The sequence below is a fragment of the Hesperophylax consimilis genome, chromosome 17 (assembly GCF_061612785.1).
Source record: "Hesperophylax consimilis isolate HC1 chromosome 17, BYU_Hcon_1.0, whole genome shotgun sequence".
Lineage (NCBI taxonomy): Eukaryota > Metazoa > Arthropoda > Insecta > Trichoptera > Limnephilidae > Hesperophylax > Hesperophylax consimilis.
In genome coordinates, this window is record NC_142852.1 from 23,120,311 (window position 1) to 23,135,722 (window position 15,412).

A 15,412-nucleotide genomic window follows, 5' to 3' on the forward strand; every position below is an offset into this window, starting at 1 on the left:
GAAGCAAGCATTATACCGATGAAAGCATATAATTCATCTTCGGATAATTGCTCAATCATATTCCCGGGTAAACGCTTCAATTGACGATTCGTTTCTTGGCATATCTCTGTCACCATATCTGCGCTTATAAATAAAGCCAACATTTCTCTTATTGTGTTAGCTAATATAATAAACTACCATTTTTCAGGCCGGAAGTTTCATTGACAATATTGCATTGCCGACGTCTCGATGATGATGGTGGTAATACACTCCATTCGAATCTATGTTTTGAAACCAGTATTTCTCCCTCGTCTTCATTTTCACTAGTCGATTCCGAGTCCGATTCTTCTAAATGTTCAACCAAATCTTCAGTATCTGATATGTCATTGTTCATTTCAAACTCAATATCACTATCATAATAAAGTTCTTGCGCTATCTCTTCTTCTGTTTTTTTCTGTCAGTCATTATTCTTCCTGAAAATGGAAGGGTTTTTGTAAATAATGTAAAACGCAGTATTGCTTAACTGAATATTATAACGAATAAGAAAAAAAAATTAACATTTGAAATAAATATTCAAAAATAAATCTTAGATCAATGATTAAATGACGAAAGCGCACAGATAAATAGTTACGTAATACACACTTTTCAAAACTATAATATAAGGTAAAAGTATAAAACAGTATTCGGAAATAAATGAAAAAGTACTTACCAAAAATTATTAATTTAATTATCGAACGGAAATAATGATTCACTTTAGTACCCCTGCTCAAGTTGGTCACGAGACGAAGCTACACAATGCGGTCGTAGGTATCGATGGTCTAAATAGAACTGGGGACAAGTGGATTTCTCATGTTCCTACATAGCAAAGTAAAGCGGGACATCAATAGCGTGTCATTTCCTCGCACACTCTTCGCTTTAGCAATGGCACACGGTTGATTGTATTGGTATATTTGTTCCCGATTTATTACAAAAATCTTTGATTTTTAATTGAATTTGAAAACTATGTTAAATATTATTTTTTAATTCAGCGCATAAATGTATAACGGAGGAATACCTCTGAACCCAGAATTTATTATATTTATAGAGTGATTAAAAATATTAGAAGCAATGTGTAGTAAATACACACCACAGATAAGGAAAGGTTAACTTCACGTGAGAATTGAATTTATTTTCGTTTTTAGACAGTATCCATTGTTATGGGTTGCCCATATATATACATACATACCTAAATATACATACTAGCGCGGCCAGAAGCCGATCACGCGGTCAAAGCATGTCAACAAAAATATTGCCACGAGCTTACAACCAATAGGAGCAAGAATCCAGAAAGCATTACCTTATATGGAATATGAGACAGTCCACGTGGACTCTGCTTGTACGTATGGGGTCACCGCGTTGACCAATGAACATAGCCATTACCATATATAGTCCAGTCAAGTTAAACATGAAAAGGGGGTTGTGCTTGCAAAAGGTCCAGTCATTCTGAATTTTTTATATGTTGTTAGGACCTAAACAAGTATTAAAAAAAAAAAATTGCAACTTCGAAAGTGCTGTGCGAGCGGCGGTGGACCTAAAAAACCAGGAAATTTTCGGATTTTTTTCAGAATTTGCTCAATATCTCAGTAAAGGAAGGGTCTGGCCGGTGTAATTGTCAAATATACTTTTAAAGAAGACTAAATTTTCTATAATTTGAGACCAAAGCAAGCCATTCACAGCCATTAGTTTTCAAGATACAGCTCTTCAAAAATAGGCAATTTTTTCCAAAAAGTGAAATTTTTTCGAAATGGTCACTTATTTTGTAAAATAATTTCTAAAATACGCATCCCACGTCAAATATTATTGGAAATAAAGTTGTTGTAAATTTAATTAGCTTTCATTTAAAACTAGATTAATATCTGTAGACTTAACGGTCCTCTCAAAAATGGCAGATAACCAAAAACAGTCATAAGTGGATTTTGGGTGAAATGCAAATAAACTGTTCTCACGTCTTTTTATGGTTTTATTTATCAAACAGTTAACAGATTTTTGATGAAAAAAAGAAAAGATATTACATCTATCGGGAATAACGTCATCTTCAAACATTGTTTTATATACCTACATACCAAAATGCTTGTACAAACATCATGGTACCTACTATAAGGACAAATTACATGTACACAAAAAATAAAACTAATATAAATCATGTAGGTATTGTGTCTTGGTTGCCAAATCATGTCTTTCTTTTTATCTTAGCTGGAAGAGGCGCTCAGTCTGTAGTCGGGTCATCTTCATCGTCCGAGCATTTCAGCTCCACATCCGGGACGTTAATGCAAAATTTGCCACCGCATGACTGACAGAGGACTGAGCAGTGGAGCCCAGCCTTTCTACACGAGCAGCTCCCAGAGCATCCTTTATTGCATTTACACGAAATTTTTCGCAAAAGGGCAGGAGGTGCGGGATCCATCGTGGTGGGGATGGGGGTGAGTCCTTGAGAAGACAGCTTCCACCCCCATTCAGTGGGATTCAAGTTGACTCCCCGCCACTTCTGCACTTGGAGGTAGCACCTTGCTGCATGGTGGCCTGCATCATCTTCCGTCGGTGGCAAACGGGCGAGGTTTATATTTGTTGAAGTGACAAACGTCTTATACCTCAGGAAATCCAAAGTATCCCTCGCGATGTCACCCCCATATAGAGCCACGAAGCACTTGATGCCTGCTTCACTCACGGCTTGTGGGGTAGAGTCTGGCCGAATGAAGACCTCCACTTGCTCAGCAAGTGGTTCACTCTTGCTCAGAAGTGTGCTGATTTTGGTCTTTCCTTGGCCAAACGGTGCTGAGGTGGTATCGCACCCGGCAAACGCGTGGGTAAATAGTACCGTTCCTGGTAATTGTCGGGAGTCCTGGTTGTTGTAGGAGGTCGTAGAGTAGTGACAGCCACCAGCTTCACCCTTCGTGCTCTTCTGAAGATAGACGTTTGTCTCTTCAGCGCCTAAACCATTGAGAAGAACGAGCAGGTTGACATCTTCTCCCACTATGACGACCCGATCGGCATCTGCTCTTTTTGATAACGCCATCATGACGATCTCTCGATCAGCATCTTCTTCAGCAACAGCCACTTCTAATCCCTCCTTCTGAAAGGCGTCACAGAGAAGAGTTATAAGGCGTCTCTTATTGTTTTCATTGCCCAATACATGCTCTTGAGCAATTTGAATTACTGTGGATTCATCGAAAGTCAATTCGTAGCTGGAATGAGCTGCGTAGCGCCGGAGTCGTTCCGCTGTTTTGGTGTTTTTTTTGGTAGCATCTTCGGGGTAGCCGTCAAAAACGATGGAGACGTTCTTCCCAAAGTGGTTTCGGACGTAGGTGGTATAACGCGCCAAAAGTGCTCGAACCGTGCTCTTCCGCTGCCACATGACCTTGTGCAAGAGGTAGCCAACATCCAAAATGACGTGAGTGCTGGCATCTATCGGCGTGTGGCTGGAAAGAGGAGTGAAGGCAGAGTACAGAGTAGATTTTGTGCCCTTGCGCATCCCTTGTTCATTGAATAGAGACATCGGGAACGGGGCCAACTAATACTTGAAGTCATTCTGTAAATCCTGTTCAGATTTCTTTGCAATACATACTCGGTGAAAAATTGTGAGCGGATCCACAGCCACTCTTCTGTTTTTGTACGGCAGTTTAACGGTTGAGGTGATCGATGCCAGCGTGGTAACTTTATTTTTCCGTTTTATTACTACCTTGTCGTATATTTTCCCCACAATTTTCATTACTCCTTCCGTTCCAACTCTCTGGGCTGTGTGGCAATTAATTTCAGGACCTGCCAGTAAACCACTACTGATGGAAATTAAACTGTCAGTTTTGGGAAATGGAAGGTGGAGAGCAAACCAGTGTTTTTAGTTTTTCCACATCACTATTATCTCGGATGATTCGAGAAGGTCTCATGTCTACATGCTGCTCTCCAGTATGACATGATAAGCTGCAAAAACTTTCCAGTTCTTCACAAATGTTCAACATAAACACCATTCCTGTTGTCCACCTTGCCAGAACACTTTCGGAGATTCCTCTTCCTTGGGTCAACCCACCGTAGGTTTTCATGTATCGCATCAGCTTCTGCTCAATTGTTAGGTCTGACCACAACCCAGACCAAAACTTGTCAGACCGGCGAATGGTGAAGGATCCTTTTGTGAACATGTCGTATTCACTTTTATCCATCCGATCTTATAGAGCCATCATATCCTGAAGATAGAGGTGCGCGCTCTTAGCATACAAAAAATGTCCAGCTGCGTGGAAAAAAGGAAGCATCTAGTGGAAAGTGTACAAATGAAGGTTCCAATCACCAGCACGCTCTGCCTGGATGAATAGTTTTATCAAAGTGGTCATACGAAAGTATTGGACCCACAACTGTGATGTTGGCAAGGCACTTTTTTCAAGGCACAAATTTTGCCTTTAGTATTTGGTAGGTATCAATTTCTTCTGCTGATATAGTGAGAGACCTTTCAGTGTCTCGCAGCAATTTTTCAGTCTCGTCTCGCTCCTCGGAGTTATGTCAACCTCATAAAAAACAATGCTGGCCAGTGTGAGGTTTGCCAAAATGTGGGTTCGAACAGCTCGTGAATATGCGTGCCCATTCATATGGGTACCCATGGGTATAGGTACTAATGGGTACTTGAAATTTGAAATAGTCGTAATTATATTATAACCCTAGGATAAACCCACGATGATTAATGGATTTACTTCACAGCACAATAAAACCATAAAAAGACGCGAGAACAGTTTATTTGCATTTCACCCAAAACCCACTTATGACTGTTTTTGGTTATCTGCCATTTTTGAGAGAACCGTTTAGTCTACAGATATCAATCTAGTCTCAAATAAAAGCTTATTAAATTTAAAACAACTTTATTTCACACAATATTTGACGTGAGGTGCGTATTTTAGAAATTATTTTACAAAGTAAGTGACCATTTCGAAAAAATTTCACTTTTTGGAAAAAATTGCCTATTTTTGAAGAACTGTATCTTGAAAAACAATGGCTTTATATAGCTTGCTTTGGTCTCAAATTATAGCAAATTTAGTCTACTTTAAAAGTATATTTGACAATTACACCGGCCAGACCCTTCCTTTACTGAGATATTGAGCAAAAACTGAAAAAAATCCGAAAATTTCCTGGTTTTTTAGGTCCACCGCCGCTCGCACAGCACTTTCGAAGTTGCAAAAATTTTTTTTTTTAATGCTGGTTTAGGTCCTAACAACATATAAAAAATTCAGAATGACTGGACCTTTTGCAAGCACGGATGTACATCTTGACTGGACTAATACGGCAGTGCCCCCCTCTCTTCTGGCCCGCTCGCTGGACAGGCGAAGCGAGACAGGATTCGACAGTCACGCCGGGGATCGCCCTTGAAGTAACACCACGGTCTTCAGGCCGCCAGCTGTTGGCCCCCCGACTCGCGTAAGAGTCCGGAATCTAATCGTTGACTGCCTTTTTGACAATATTTTTTCAATAGCGTTGGATGTTGAAAGAAAAAAAACTATCATTTCCAACAGCTAGTTATATATTGATACAGTAATTTCTTCTAAAGTCACCTTCTTAATGTGTTTTGTGCTTATATTATAGTATTTCGTGTTTATATTTGAAAAATAAAATTATTGTACATGTAATTAAGGCGAAATAGGTAGACTTGACCTGAAATTTGGCATTTTTGAGGCCAGTTTTAGACGTATGGACACTTTTCTAGAGAAAAACACAAATTGATTTCGAAAGATCGTTATTTTATCTATTAAAGTAAGATGTTATATTTTGTAAAATAATATTATTTTCATACCATAATAAAGTGTTACCGTTGGACGATGCGCAGATTTGTTGCATTTTCAAAGGCGAAGTTGTATTATACAACAAATATTTCAAATCATATAATAATACAGTATAAACAATCAATAAATTATCTATCATATGTATGTATAAGAATTTTGTTTTTATTTCAAATAAAATTACTAATAAATAAATCCGAGGACGCGTTTTGTGACGAAAATCCCTCAATTTGACTATTTATTTATGACCTTACAAATTGGTATAGTTGAGATTTTTTTACAAAAATAATTTACTATGATATTATTGAACCATTAAAAATAATTTATGACCAAGAAATATATTCTTAAAGTATAAAATAGTAATTAATTTCGATTCGCGTTTATTTTTTGTTCGTTGTTTCTGATTACCCCGGCGCAAGCCGAAATTTTATCATTCCGCGCTGCGACAGGGCGGCGAGCGGACGTCTATTCCATGCCAGTCTACTTGATAACATTTTAACGAAATTCCTCATTTAAAAATGGAGAGAAAAATACTATCGGACAAAAGTTTTATACGATAACAAAAATTTCGTCATCAAAAACGTACATGGGAGAAATATTTGCAGAAAAAAAAGGGTTAGTCATATTTAATTATCCCTGTACATTGTACGTACTCTATATGCTACAGGATCGTTCAAACGAATCAGTCAGAATACGCATATATTTTTTATAACATTTAGCGATAATTTTGTGTTGTTTAATTTTCAGGGAAAATAATCACCTACCGACGAATGATTGTGATTCTGAAGCAAATATTGTCTCTAAAATTCCGTCGGTATGTGTAATTAACATTAATATTATTATTATTTTATTATGTAAATAGGTAATACCTACAATATATTGTGAATCATGGATATTATGGTGACCGAAACCGTCAATATCGGGGTATTTATAAACTAGCAATTATTCCCAAATAAGTTACACGCACAAAACCATACCCTTGTATACATGGTGTCGGGAAACGCGTAGTATATTACTGTGACCGATTCAACTCTTATTACCGCGGTAATTATAAACAAGCATTTACTACCCGGTGTTGCGCGATTTAAAAAAAGAAAACACATCAATAGCTCCAAATATATTTAACATCTATTTTGCAAACGTAGGGAAAAATCTAGCCAATCTTATACATATTGACCCAAATATAACATCTCCAGACTGTAATATTGATGCTGAAAAAAAAAATGGCAACATTTGAAATCACCACAGAGGAGGAAATAGTTTCTATTATAACTGATATGAAAGGAGGTTCTGTTCCGGGCTTTGATGCAATTACAGTTGATATTTTAAAAAAGATTAAAAAACTAATTTCAAAACCATTAATGCATATAATAAATACAAGTTTTCGAAGCAGAGTATTCCCACCAGTTTACAAACAAACTACCATTACTCCAATATTTAAATCAGGTAATCCAGAAGAAGTAAACAATTACCGACCCATATCAGTCATCTCAAATATATAGCAATTTTTTTTTTTAAATAGTTACAAAAAGAATGAGCCAATTCATAAAATGCAATGGTATAATTAATGAAAACCAGTTCGGTTTTATGGAAGGGAGAAGCACACAGGATGCAATTGCAAAATTGAGTAGCCTAGTATATAATTCTTTAGATAAATCATTAAAATGCCTTGGAATTTTCATAGATCTCAAAAAAGCATTTGATAGCATATCACATGACAAACTTATAAGTAAATTAAGAAACATTGGATTAAATGGTACAGCTCTAGAATGGGTAAAAAGTTACCTTTCCAAACGACCTCAAGTCGTAAAAATTAACAATGTATTTAGCTTGCCAAAAACGAGTCAATTCAGCATACCGGAAAGTACAGTTCTGGGTCCGTTACTGTTTATCATCTATGTTAATGACATATTCATAAAAAACTAAACGGGAAAATAATATCGTATGCTGATGACACTGTCATAATAATCGAAGGTACGGATTGGAAAACTGTTAATAACTTGGCAAATGCTGATATTAATATCCTGAAAATTTGGTTCGATAAAAATCTTCTCTCCTTAAATACAGAAAAAAACAAAATTTATCCCATTTTCAATCAATAAGTTTAAATCAGAACCAGAGATAAACATTATAATACACCAACACAAATGTGTCACAACTAACTGCAATCAAACTTGTCCTATCGTTATTCCAACATCCAAAATCAAATATCTTGGTGTATAAGTGTCATCTCATATGCGGATGACACAGTCATCATAATCGAAGGAATAACACGGACAGAAGTGAATATAGCTGCGAATGCTGACATTGACATATTGAAGGAATGGTTTGATGATAAATTACTTAGTCTTAATGTAGAAAACACATCATATATACCTTTTTATCTTAATGATCCTGTCACAGATTCCAATATTAGCGTGATAGTGCACAGTCGTTCGTGTAAAGGAGGGGAATGTAACGATAATAATTGTAAAATCCTGAAGAAAACCCCAGATGTCAAATATCTAGGGATCACTATAGAAAGTAACATGAAATTTAAGAAACATATCGAAAACTGTGTAAAAAGAATTAGAAAACTTACTTACATTTTTATACAATTAAGAAATATCCTAAATCTTTCAAATATTAAAATGGTTTACTTTGCTCTAGTACAGTCAGTGTTGCAGTACGGAATAATCGCATGGGGAGGTATTTATAAGAATGATCTGTATTTGATAGTAACAACACAAAAAATGATAATCAAAGTTATTATTAACAAAACAAGAATTTTTCCAACCAACGAACTTTTTGAAAAATTTAAGGTCCTACCGATTTCAAAACTATTTCAAAGAAATGCTATTTTAAAAGCTTTTAAAGATTCAGAAAGGTCCTCAACGCGAAGTATAAGACCTAGAACATCTGGGAACATGTTCGTACCTAGATGCAACACGACAGCTGCACAACACCGTCATGAATATATAGGCCCAAAGTTATTTAACGATTTACCGGATACAATAAAAAGTGAGAAAAATTATTTTTAATTAAAAAAAAAACTTTCGTTGTATTTTTACAGAGAAGATTGACTTACTTTTATTGATGATTTTCAGATATATGCTGTTGCTTATTCTGTTGTTTATTCTGTTGCTTATTCTGTGGCTTATTCTGTTGCTTATTTCTGTTGCTTATATTGTTACTTTTATTTTTGTTGATTTTTAGTTGATTTTTTGTTTATATTCTGTTTCTATAATTATATGTAATTTTCTTACTGTACAATATTTTGTAGTATTTTACAGTATTTTTGATTTTTTTTTTCCATTTTTGTAAGTATACATATTACTATCTATATATACATATAAGCACATAGACTAGCTACCCAGTTTGACCCGAGAATATTTGTCTACAAATTGGGTAAACAAAAAAAGTGATGTCTGATATGAAATGTAATATATTTTTATCTCTTGTGAATATTTACTTTTATTCTAAATAAAAAAAAATATATTTATATATATAAAGAACTATATTTTAAATGGAAAACACATATTTGTGAACTCATCAAAAGGATAAGGAAATGTATTTATATATTTATAAGACTTAGAAATATTCTAAGACTAGAAAACCTAAAAAGAGTGTACATGCAATTGTTCAATCTATATTACAATATGGTATTATTGGTTGGAGAGGAACATAAAATTTTGAACCCACCTAAAGTAGTTCAAAGATTGGTAATCAAAGTAATTTTGAAAAAACAGTCCAAATTTTCTACCGAAATTCTTTTTACAATTTTCAAAGTACCTACAGTAGACAAAATGTATCAAAAATATTCAAAACTTCAAATTTACAAAGAAATACAGTCAAATACTCATATCTTGCAATTTAATACATCAGCAAGATACCAGCAAACTATTAAAATCCCAAAATTTAACACTAAGTTCATTCAAAAAACCTATCTTTATCTAGGCATAATTTATTTTAATAAAGTTCCATTAAATTTAAAAAATATCGAAAATATTCAGGAATTTCACCTCAAATTAAAAAATTACCTTAAACTATTATTAGTCCAAAATACTTTCACTACTTACATCTAGAAGTAATATTGTTTAAATCTTGTGTTGTTTCATAATTTATTTACCTTAAGGCGATCCAATACCAAGTAATGCAAAATCAGATGTTTTTGGTTTGAAAATTTGATTGCTTAGAAATACTACAGATGCTTTAATTAAATACTGCAAGTAGAACACATCTTGGGCTTGTCAGCAATTGATCATTTTTTTGATAAGACCTTTTATAAGCCTAGAAAAAAATAAAGTATCAAGCCTAAAAAAAACTGTCTAGTGCAAAATATCCCATTTACAAACCCATTTTCGGATATTTTTTTTATTGTATAATGTGGGAAATTATTATTTTTATTTGATAATCGAAGGAAATTTTCATATTTGTACCAGAACTTCACAAAATAAAACAAAATATGCATTTTCGCGTTGTTATTTTTTACACGAATATCGATCGATTTTCGGGGAGGTAAGCATTGAATTTGCCATTGTGAAATAAACTCTATGTCGTCTGCGTAAGGGTTCCACGCTTTTGTATTTAGTTACCGCCCGGCGCTGACGGGGTAAAGACGTTCTTTATCTTAGTGCCGCTCTGTTCTGTGAAATTTTTTCAACTAAAATCAGTTTACGTGTAATCGTTTTTTTAATTCCTAGTTTTATACAATGGGGAGGAAAGATAATTAAAAAAAACTGGGTACGCTCAGTGGCCTAAAATAAAATACAAAAATATGCTTGAATATTTGGGTTAGTTCAATATATTTTTTTTTTTCATAATTAGGTACGTAGAAACAATAACGCAAGAAATATTTGTTTATTTTATGTTATTATGTTAAGAAATAATAATAAAATAATAATAAAATAATAACAAATATACATTGCAAAATGAACGCACAATAAAATAAATTACAATCATTATTTAAATTTACAAAAAAATTATTATAAATCGGTCATCATCGATTATAATTATCGAACACGATTAGACTATTAGGTAAGATATACTCATGGAGTAGGAATTAATTTTTAATTTTCGATGCATGCAATGTCTTTTGTAATATACTTATCTAAATGTTTTTTACAGGCCTCTACGCAATCTTTCCTTAAAAAAGATTGAAAATACTGCTGTTTCAATAATCCCTAATTATAATTAGGTATTATAATTTATTTAATTTAGTCGATTTATATATATATATATATATATTTTTTTTTAATTTTTATTCCAGATCTCATATATGATAATACTATTTAAAAACAACCATGCAATAATTTATTATTACTTCTTTCTGCCAAAAATATGTAAATAACGCACCTGAACAAAACAAAGAGTGTAGAGTGTAAAACCAATTTCAAATTTCGCGCGCTTTTGCGTACCGAAGCGACGCACAGTGGTAAAATTTAACGAAATTCAGGACGTATTTAGTCATAAAAGGTTCCAAGGGTTAAGTTTATTACTAGGATTGTTATAAAGTGGTCAATTATTGTCAGTTCACGCATTACAGATTGCTTGTGTTTTATTCTAAATGGTCAATGCAGGTTTCGGAATTGTTCATTTTTCGAGTGAGTTCATTTATAAGGCTTAAAAAAGACCATGAGAGTCCTTAGATACTTTTTTAGGGATCACAATTATCCAGAATAATGATGTAAATCTCCAAAAGACAAACTTTTGATCGATAGATTGATACCATAGTTGATTCTTTTCCAAATAAAATTTTGAGACAATTGGCATTTATTATTGTGATTTACTTCACCTCGGCTTTTATTTCATTTTTATGTTTATAATTTGTCTTTGCGTAGCATTTGGTTTATTTTAAATTAAATTTGAGTAAGTATTTCATCCAACAAATTTCCAGGCTTGGAGATTTTTAGTTTATTCCATACGTAGTAATGCAAAATCATGTGTTTTTTGTTTGAATATTTGGTCGCCTAGAAATGTTTCAGATGCTTTAATTAAATACTGCGAGTAGAATAGATCTTGACCTTTAAAATAACGGAGTATTTTTTAGATCAATCTTTTTATAAGACACAGAAGACACCACAGAAGACATCAACACGCTCAAGAATTTTTTCGACACTAATTTACTGTCACTTAATAATGAAAAGACATTTGTAATTCCATTTGCAATCCATACAAATGATACTCCTAAAAATTTTAACATTGTCATACATAATAATACTAAAATTCACAGCCAAAACTATTGCAAATCAAACTGTACAGTACTAAAAACAACAAATAAAATTAAATATCTAGGAGTAATTATTGATAAAAATCTGAAATGGAAGGAACAAATATGTCAAGTAGTAAACAAAATTAGAAAATTAATTTATATATTTTTAAGAATTAGAAACTTTCTGTCGATAAAAAATCTATATATAATTTACTATGCCTTAGTTCAATCCACTTTACAATACGCTATTATTAGTTGGGGATCCGCGTATAAATGTAACCTTCTTCCAATTGAAATTATACAAAGAACAATTATTAAAATTATATTAAAAAAATCCTTTGACTACCCTACAGAACGCCTGTTTGAAGAATTTCAAGTACCTACATTTAAAGACCTATATATTAAAAACTCACTAATCCAAATTATAAAAGAAAAAGATAAATATCAATTTTTAAATGAAAACAGAACGCGACTTAGACATGTTTTTCTATGCCCAAAACTAAATACGTCTTTTGCACAACATCATTATACTTACCAGGGAAGAACCTTTTTCAATCGTCTACCAGAAGAAATCAGAAGCATTAATGATAAAACCCAAATACTGCTCTCTGTCAAGAGACACTTTAAAAATATTCTGAAAAAAAAAACTACTGTCACTTAATTAATCTCACAAATATCCTTAGTTTTCCATAACTTTCTTTCTTTTTTTAAATTTATTATATTAATATATTATCCTTCACTACTATAAAAAAAATATACTACAGCAAACATACATTTATGTACAATGAATTATTTAAGTACTAACTAACAACAACATTTATGTACACTCCCCTTCGATACACAAGCAAATGCTTTCAATGGAAGAGTAGTAAAAAGAACCAAGATGTAAAATGAATTATGTACCATGTAAACATATTATTAAAAATAAAAAAGAATTACAAAAATAAAAATAAAAATAAGCCCAGAAAAAAATAATGTAAAATAAAATAATATCTAATGAGGCCTATGAAAACTGCTTTAAAGATCAAAATCTCCTACTTACGAGCTTATTTTTGTACACGATTTCATTGTATAATGTGGCAAATGAAGTTATTTGAAAAAATCAAATATTTATGCCTGAACATCCACAAAATAAAATAAAAGGCACTTTTTGGCCAAGTTTTTTTCTTGCATTAATCAAAACAGGCGGATGGTGTTAAGCGGGAATTTAAACCTTGTCGCCATCTAAGTAAGGGTTGTTATTGGTAGCGGCTCAATTTAAAATATTACACGACGTAGTGCATCTCCTTAAAACACGGCTTCGCTACATTCCGTCCATTATTTAACTGATAACAAAATGTTTGCATTAATGAACACTTCTCCTCCAACCAAAGCGAATGATTCTAATTCTGTATTGTAAAACATTACTGTGATGTTATTGGAATGTTATTCCTATTATGTTGGTAAAGATAACCTACCTTATATACTAGGACCCACCTACAAATTTACTAAATAAAAAATGATTTATAAATTGTTGCATAATTTTATTACACAAACTATACAAATTTTAAGTACATTTCTTTCTTCAAGACCCGCATTAATAAAACCCTTCCTTGAACCTCTTCCTTAATCCGCCCCGCAACCCTGCCCAACCAGTGGCGATATAAATAACAACATATCTACCATACAACAAATATATATATATATATATATATATATATATATATAAATATACAGACAGAGGCGCTTTTGTGAGATGTCACATAAAAAAACGAAGAGTTTAAAAAACAGTTTTTTGTGCCTCCTGTAAAATTTGATAAATGGAAGAGTTATGCATTATGCCGATATTATATTATACCGGATTTTTGACAAATTTTACCAGTGTGCGCTTATGGGCGTAATTGGGTAAATATAAGTCTGGGGTTCGGCTTTCTCTTATTGGTTCTTAAGTTTTTTATAACCCATGCCAATAGGCCGCGCCCCTTCCGAATTTGAAGGACATCTGGAATATGAGATCGTCTTAATACTAACATGTACATAATTGAACTTGAGTTCCCTCAACAAACACAAGAGCATTGTCTATTTATGGTTAGGAAAGGCTACTTTAATTTCAATTGTTTTATATCTTGTTTATATCCTGTATACTTATCTATGTAAAAAAATATTTTTTTCAAATATTTAATAAAAATAAATAAAAAAATTTAAGTGTGTTAGTAGGACAGAGGCATGATAAAACTTGATAACGTTCCTCGTACGATTGATACATTAGAATTCAAGTAATATGGGAGTCATCCGTCCAATCTCCTATGGATGTTTGGAAAGGTTATGTTTCATATGAGTCTTCATATGGTTCGTCAACCGGGTTTTTTTGAACAGTTGCACTCGGAATATGAAAAAGATTTTTCTCCACTGTACATCAGCGTTTATTTCTTCGAACTTCCTTTTGGAGACCATGGATAGTTGCACTCAAAACATCTAAAAGATTACTCTCCAGAGTGAGTCAGAATGTGATTCGTCAGAATACTTTTTAGAGAAAATGAATTTTTGCACAAAGAACATAAAAAACGTTTTTCTCCAGAGTGAGTGAGCATGTGTCTCGTCAGGGTGCTCTTTCGAGAAAATGAATTATTGCACAAAGAACATGAAAAAGGTTTTTCTCCAGTGTGAGTAAGCATGTGTTTCGTCAGGGTGCTCTTTTGAGAAAATGAATTGTTGCACAAAGAACATGAAAAAGGTTTGTCTCCAGTGTGAGTCAGCATGTGGCTCGTCAGATTGCTCTTATGAGAAAATAATTTGTTGCACAAAGAACATGAAAAAGGTTTTTCTCCAGTGTGAGTCAGCATATGGCTCGTCAGACTTCTCTTTTGATAAAATGAATTGTTGCACAAAGAACATGAAAAAGGTTTTTCTCCAGTGTGAGTCAGCATGTGGCACGTCAGATTGCTCTTTTGAGAAAATGAATTGTTGCATAAAGAACATGAAAAAGGATTTTCTCCAGTGTGAGTCACCATGTGTTTCGTCAGGGTGCTCTTTTGAGAAAATGAATTGTTGCACAAAGAACATGAAAAAGGTTTTTCTCCAGTATGAGTCAGCATATGGCTCATCAAATTTCCCTTTTGAGTATATGAATTATTACAAAAAGAACATGAAAAAGGTTTTTCACCACTGTGAGTCAGCATGTGGTTCCTCAAATTTCGTTTTCGATAAGATGAATAGTTGCACTCGGAACATGTAAAAAGTTTTTCTCCACTGTGAATCAGCATGTGGCTCGTCAAATATTTCTTATGGAAAGATGAATAGTTGCACTCGGAACATTTTAAAGACTTTTCTCCGCTGTGAGTTAGCATGTGACTGGTCAAATAATTCTTTTGAGAGCATGAATAGTTGCACACAGAACATAAAAAAAGTTTTTCACCGGTGTGGGTCAACATGTGCCTCTTCAGAAGGCCCTTAAGAGAAGCCGTATAATTGCACT